Here is a 7,500-nt window from a genome sequence, read left to right as displayed (position 1 = left end):
AGAATGGGGTTAATCATTGATATAATAATGTTATTTTAATATGCAAATTGTATCATAATTATATTGTATAACATGATATGAAAATTTAAAATTAGTACGATACATCAAGCAGTAATTGATAGATTTTGACATAAAAAGGGATAATATGATATATTAATGTGTTTTGGTCGATATATACTGAAACAATGATGTTAATATAAAAAAAAAAAAGTGTTTAAGTAAAATTTTTTTTATGCCCAAGTAAAAAAAAAATTATGACTAAGTACAAAAAAATGTCAAGTATAACGTTAGTATGTTTTGTTTGCAATTAGTAAAAATCTAGTCACAGTATACTATTATATTCAATTTTTGTAAATAAGTATAAAATCAGTAGTTAGAAAACTTTTACAAACACTAGTTAACATTAGCATGTTTTTAGATAACAATCGTATATGTATACAATATAAATATAAAATTAAAGGGATATGCAATATCAAAGGGGGATGGGATATTTTGCCTGTTTTTTTTATCTCGTGAGAAAAAGGGGAAAATTAAACCCCAAAACTCTACTGAAATCCCTCAGTTGGGCGAATAATGTTGGAACGAAGCACCCTTTAGGGGGGGGGGGATCTCGAAATTTTTCTCATTTACCCAGCTACAGGAAATTCGTCCGGGTCTTTGAGCAATCGAAGGGAAAGACCCGGCATGATTCGGCTTCATTCAGTGATCACCTTTACGCTGCCGCACCCCCCCCCCTGGCCCGGCCGTCGCCTCCGTTTCCCCCCGCCCCCCTTTAAAATTTTGGATGATTGCGTCAGCTGTAGATGGATTGCATGGAATGGCATGCAAAATTTGGGTTTGGGGTACCTTTTCTGCGCCCAGGACAACCCTTACCCTCACGGAAGTGTTTTCAGGGAATACATACATTTTCTTACTATGCAGTTTTTCAATAAATCATCAGGCCTTTTTCGGGTTAATCTATTCGGGTCAAACGAAAGAAAAACCCGCGTTAAAACCTGAATCAGAGAATCAAAGTTTGCCAGGAACAAATTACCAAGCAGAAGGTCACAAAAGGTCACCCTGCTAAACCCCTTTACATAGCGCAAAGATGTTTAATATGCATCATAATTAGCAAAATTGCTTACAGGATGTTATGATTATGCCCTCTCTACTCATTACTCTGTCCCCTCTTCTCATTTTTTTTCATTACTCTTTAATCAAAATATTAACGCATTTCAAATTTTAGATTTGTAAATCGAAAAGGAATTTTTCCTGAATTTTTCATTAATGTGAAGTGCCCCTCTCGCGAGGACCACCGTTCACACCTTGTCGCGAATCTTTTTTGTGGGTAATTAAACGTTTTCCTTGTGCTGACCTGATTTTCAAGTAGTGTTTTCCTTAGCAGTTCGGGCGTTTTCTGATTCGAATGTTCCGAGAATGACTGCAAATGACCGGGTCTTCTACATATGACTTTTTTCGTTTGCCTACAGTGGCCCCCCAGCTACCTTTTTCTCTCATTCACATAGACACATAACAAATCCAGTCCACAAAACGGGGCGGAAGGGGGAGTGTATTTCTTTTTTCTATTTCTATTTTTTTTCTGCTTTCTAATTTAATAATTGGAGTCACTTGGGCATTGCTTTTTCGCATGTGATAAAAAAAGTCACAATATTGTTCCCTTTTTAAAAGCAAATAAAAAATGTCTGAAAGGATGTAGGGGCCCGAATTTTGGGGTAATAAAAGTTGATTACAAACATGGGAAATGTTTTTAACGTGTTTATTTTTTAGTTATGACAAAATTTTAGTTGCATTCAAATTATAAGAAAAAATGTTTTTCCCTTAAAAAAAGAGACACATCCGACTCCCATAAGGCTTTTTCACATTTTTTTTTAAATCTTGGGGTGGGTGTTTTTATCTTGAAACGTTTTTTTTTTGCTGTTTATTTTGAATTTAAAATTATAAGATTTGGGAAACCCTTTTACCTTTGTCTTTCCACTTATGAGGTACGGGGGCCCCGTATCTTATTAAAAAAACTTTAATTTTCATCGGGATCATTCACAAAATATAAACCATCTTTCCCCTCCCGAAACAAAACGAAAAGTACAAAAGAAAATTATTAAAAACAATTGGAGTTGAAATTTTTTGAAGGAAAAAACAATAAGTATGAATCAACGCCGCAAATGTTTTTAGTCATTTCCTGTAAGTTTTTTGAATTTTTATAATAAAAAAAATGTAAGGAAGTTCTCGTAAGCTTGTTCCAGTGGCAAGAGGCGTTAAGTCAGCAAGTGATGGCATTGAAGGAAAGTTTTTGTCGAGTTGGGAATAGAAAGCGGGGTTCGAGAAAAAGGGGATCCTTGAGTCTAAGTATGCTACTTGCCCCCGACCTTCATCGAAAAACAACTTTTTTCAAAAAGGAAATGAGACAACCTCGCTTGTCAAAAACATTTGCTTTTAAAGTTACCCTTTTTTGTTTCTTTTTCTAAAGCAAAAGACAAGGCTTCAGACCAAATGATTTCCCGGTCATAAATCCCAGAATAATCAGTAAACCACAAGAACAGGTCTAATCAAGTTAACCTTTTTTTTGCCTCGCCACCCCTAAAAACCCGGCCCCCTATTCCGCTCATGGCCCCTTTCCCCTGGCCGTGGGCCTCTCCACCGCCCCGGGCCCCACCAGGATCCTTCTACTAAGGCCTTTCCCTCCTCCCCACGGGCTTCCTCCCTCATGGCCTTCCCTAAGCCTTTCAGGGGGAAAAACGTTTTTAAAAATATTGCAGAATAAGGTGAAATTCTTTTTCCCATAAATTTTCAGGGAAAAGGGCAGACTTCGGCTAAAATGAAAGGCGGCCTTCGGGGTTGTGTTTTGAGAGACCTTCCTTTCTTTAGTTTTGTTTAGCCTTTATTACCCCCGGTAACTGCCAGGCGTGGCAAGCTGTGGACTTTTAGCATGGTTAACATATAATGATTTAAATTTTAATTTTGGCTAAACATTTTATGTAAATACTTTCAATTACGAAAGGAACAATTACAGTCGTTTATTATCCTGCCACGCCGGCGTCAGTTGGGGGTGGAAAAGGCATTTCTACATTTTATATGCATCATGTGATGTACTTTCCCAAATTTAGGATATAATATAATATTCTTCTAAGACATAGAGGATAGAATATTTACATAGTTCTCCATCCCAAAGCTGGGTGGCCTGAAAGGCTGTAAACATGGCACTCTGAGATATAATGTACAAGGTTTCGTTATATTCTTCATTACCGTTTCACTTATTTTTTGACTTTAAAAACTGTACGAGCTCCCAATACAATCTAACCGCCTGATTTTTGGGGTTTTACAATATCACAGTTTTGTTCTTTTTTTTATATAAACCATGGGTGAATGAATTTCCCTTTAAACCCGGTAAATGCTTTATGCTACAGTTTTCAGGGCGTTGAAAATTAATTAACCAGCAAGTCCTCTTTAAAGGAAGCTTTAAAAAAATTGTATAAAATCCGGGAAATAGGACCCCAAACTATATCCACATTTTGCTTGTCACTGGACTTTGCCGGGGCGATCAGCATATATGCGGGGGGATTCCAACATGCGAGGGAATCCACACAAAACGTATATAATGGCCTCTTTTTTTGCCAACATTTTACCCTGAGTCATTTGCGTATCAACGCCCCTTTTGTCTAGGGGTTTTCAGACCCGGGAGAGCACTCTGTGAACACAAATATTCCCCCGGCCCTTGTTTAAATAGAAATTGGGTGGCCATGAGTATTCCCCAACTCTTTTCGTAGGCAGCCATCTCCCCTCCTACAATCCGGGTGCTAAAGATAGTTTTTATATACAAAAAAAGCAACCCTGCTCTACTCCCAGATGCAAGGACCCCAGTGTGCATTAAGCTTGGATGAGTTTAAAGATCCCCCATTTATTTTGCAAGTGCATACTTTTTAAGTAAGCAGGGGGGACACTGTTTTTTTTGGGGGCAGTGTAAAATTTTAATACTTAGCCCGACATTTTCCACGGGGGACAGAACGCCATGTAGGGTCTTTTTGGGTATGTTCAGCTGAGCTAATTTTTAAAATTTTATTGTATCATGGTTTTGAGTAAGATCGGTGTGCATTGAAAGGTAGCCCCTCATTTGTGTTTAGTGTTTTTGGAACTCTGTAAATGGGGGGGTTCTCTAATTGTTTTGAAAAAAGGGGGTTTTTATATATGATATCTTCGAAAACAGGGCAATTTTAGTTGGGTTTCCTTTTCCCAAAATTTTTTTTGTTCTAGGGGCACCAAGAATGTTCATGTTTATTTTGTTTGCTCTAAACTAGTCAACTCTGTTTCCTTGTATAACACTAGGGAAATGCATGAAAATCATGAGACCGTATGTATGAAAGAAAAGAGCTTTGCAATATTGACATTGATACCAGGTCTTCCAACAAGTTCTAAGTGGCTTCAGCCGCTCCCCGCCTTTTTCTTAAGTTTCTGTGAACTCTGCATCATTGACAATCACCCAAGGTATTGTATTGATAAGAGATTAGCTCAATGCACTTTATGAACCTTGGCAGAGGATTTTCTTTGGGTTAAGAGCCTGGTTTTTTTTGTCGAGATTATCAAGCACACTCAAAGCCCTTGCGAGAGTATATCAGAATCTCTTTTCCTTCCCCTTTTGTTATTTTAAAAATGGGAGTGCCCCTAGAGTTTTAAGCTCGTCCCCGCAAGGGGCCCAAAATCGGGCGTTATTAAAATTGTTTTAAAATATTTTGCTTTTTTTTTGACATTTTTTTTTAAACAAAAAGCAATTTTTTTTTTTTTTCCTCTTTTTTTTTTTATAATTTTTTTTTGCCCTTTATGTTAGCTTGTGGGTTCCCCCTTTTTTATTCCATTTCTTTTAAATTTATATATTTATTTGATTTTTTATTTAATTTTTTGTTTTAAAAATTGTAAAAAGGGCCAGCGAACCAAAACATTTTGAAGAATTTAAACCATTTTTGATTTCAAATAAGAACCAAACACTCGGCAATCGCTTTCGGAATTATTTTTTACAACAAAGAAGAAGGTCGCATCCGTTTATCTATTTTTCCTTTAACCCCAACGCCCCGGATTTAGTCTGTCCCCTTTTAGGTTTTTTTGAATTTTTTTACATACAGATGGCTCCCCCGGGCCCGCTCCAAGGATCTTCAGTTTGGCCCACTGTGATCTTGATTTTCCCCTTTCCCTTAATGGGGGGGGAAAATGCGTTTTTTTCCTTTTTAATCAATTGATATCAATATGTTATATTGTTATTGGTTTTGATTTTTAAAATTTTAAAAATTTTTTAACATTTAAGACAATTAATAAAGCAAAAGAAACCTTTCCAAAAATCAAGGAAAAGGGGAAAAGGTGCGAAAAGGGAGGGGCAAAAGTGACCCCCTTTAGATAAACACTTGTAGAGCCACATGTGGAATACAATAAAAAACCTGTGTTCAGTGGGGATGGCATGTATTCTTTCCAAACGTGGGATTGGGTTAAATTTCCCAAAAAATATCGTAAAGGGTTAAAATTTGTTTCTGGAAAACCTCCATCCGCCCACTACTTCGAGACAAAGATCTATTAACTATTTGAAATTCGGTTGATAGTGTTTATAACCATCCCCAGCAAATTGCTGGATTTCAGTTGTATGAAATATAAATAATACGAATAAATACTATAATAAAATTTTGTATACACCACATTGCTATCTATGTGTATTATTAAAATATAGAAATATATATATATATAATATATATATATATAAATATAAAATATATAATATTAATATATAATTTAAAAATTTGTATAATATAAATAATAATATATATAAATATATATATATATATATATTGCATTACTCTCATCCCCTCCTAAAAAATTCTTTACAAGATCATTTAAGAAGTATAATAGCTTGGGGGAAAAGGCTGCAATATGTGGGACTTCGTTTTTATCCCTGTCATTACGGGAACATGATGTGTCCTGTTTCCTTTATGAATTTTTAAAGTACGGAGAAATGCCTAGAAGGAACTTGGAAAAGAAATCAGATACAAATAGAGGCCGAAGGAAAGTCACAATGCAGGTGAACTTAAGGCTTACCTTCCGGAACCATTGGTTAGTTGTTTACGGTGGTAAATTTCGAAGGCAATGCTAGAAAATCTTGGGGGGGAAAAAGAACATGTAAAAGGTTGGTTTAATGGAGATTTTGTGGTGTCAAGAACTGTAAAAAATAACCCCCCAAGAATAGGCGTATTTGTCTTGAGTGCTAATAGAGATTTCTTCCCTGGCCTCGTCATGTGTGACCTGAAATGACCTATTGTGAGAGCCACCGTTCACACCTTGTCGCGAACATCGTTTTGTCGGTCACTTGAACGTTGTACTTGTGTTTGCCCCTCATTCGCGCGTGTTGGCGTCATTAACAATTGTAGTAGTACTTGTTTGACAAATTTTAACAAATGAAACGTCAAAACAAGAGAGGAGAGGAAAAAGGAGTAGAAAAACTAACATATGTTTCATTGCATTTCTGTTTCTACCCTTTTATAACTAAGTAGACTTTCAGTATTATGTGGAATTCAAAGCAGACTGCATGAGGGATCTTAAACTGTAAGGTCTATTACTGATAAGACGGAGTTTAAGCGAATATTTAAGAAAGCTTGACATTCTATATTTATTTATTCAGTGAGCACCAGTGCATTATTTCAATACTTCACTAACGCTGAACACACTCAGCTTTTCATTCTGAACTTATAAAGGTCGTTGAATTGAATATATATATTCTAGGGTGCAATGAGAGGGATTTAAAAGAAAACAAATCAATGTCATTGCCTTTGTCTCGGTCATTGAAAATTTGGTTCCGGGTCATAAATCAAGTAACAATGAAGAAGCAACAGGTGATGAAGAGGTCATAATCGAGTTCAGCCTCTTTGTTCCTCCCGCGCTCCGCCCCCGGCCCCTCCTGCCCTGCACCCCAACCCGCCCTAGCCGCTTCTCCCGACCCTCTGCCCCCCCTTCACAAAGGAAAGCGGCTGTTATGAAACAGCGATTTACTGTGCAATATCGTTTGCAAACTCCTTTTCTCCAAGACGTATGTAAAAATGTGTTGTGTGTTGTGTGTGTGTGTGTATGTGTGGGGGTGTGTGTGTGTGTGTGTGTGTGGTGTGTGTGTGGGGTGTGTGTGTGTGTGTGTGTATAATCCACAAGGAGAAAAATGGGGCTGAGCCAAAGACTATGACCAAAATATAACTTAAATAATGTACGTCATAAGCAAAAATAGTATTTCAGGTCAAACAAATAAATATACTATCCATTTGTTACTAGAATAAATTATTTCTTCAAATAATAATGACAGGAGGTTAATAATCGACACGCTATAGCCACCGGTATTTCAGATTCTAGGGAAAGTGTGCTAGAAAAAGGTGGTGGGGCCCTCAATTGTGGCCACAGAATCAAAACCCTTACCCCATTAAAAACTTTTTTCTTGTCTTTTTTCCCCCCCCGACTGAGGCGACTGGGAGGAGAAATCTATGAGGGGGG

At 36.9% G+C, this 7,500-nt stretch overlaps 1 pseudogene; it reads right to left on the bottom strand.

The window, feature by feature from the left end:
- The window catches only part of LOC119571494, an 8,059-nt pseudogene extending 1,695 nt beyond the window's left edge, over positions 1 to 6,364 (bottom strand).
- Between the last annotated feature and the right edge of the window lie 1,136 nt (positions 6,365 to 7,500).

This window comes from Penaeus monodon, unplaced genomic scaffold (genome assembly GCF_015228065.2).
Source record: "Penaeus monodon isolate SGIC_2016 unplaced genomic scaffold, NSTDA_Pmon_1 PmonScaffold_6565, whole genome shotgun sequence".
NCBI lineage: Eukaryota > Metazoa > Arthropoda > Malacostraca > Decapoda > Penaeidae > Penaeus > Penaeus monodon.
Note: the sequence above shows the minus strand (reverse complement) of the source record. Positions and strands in the feature narration are given on the sequence as shown.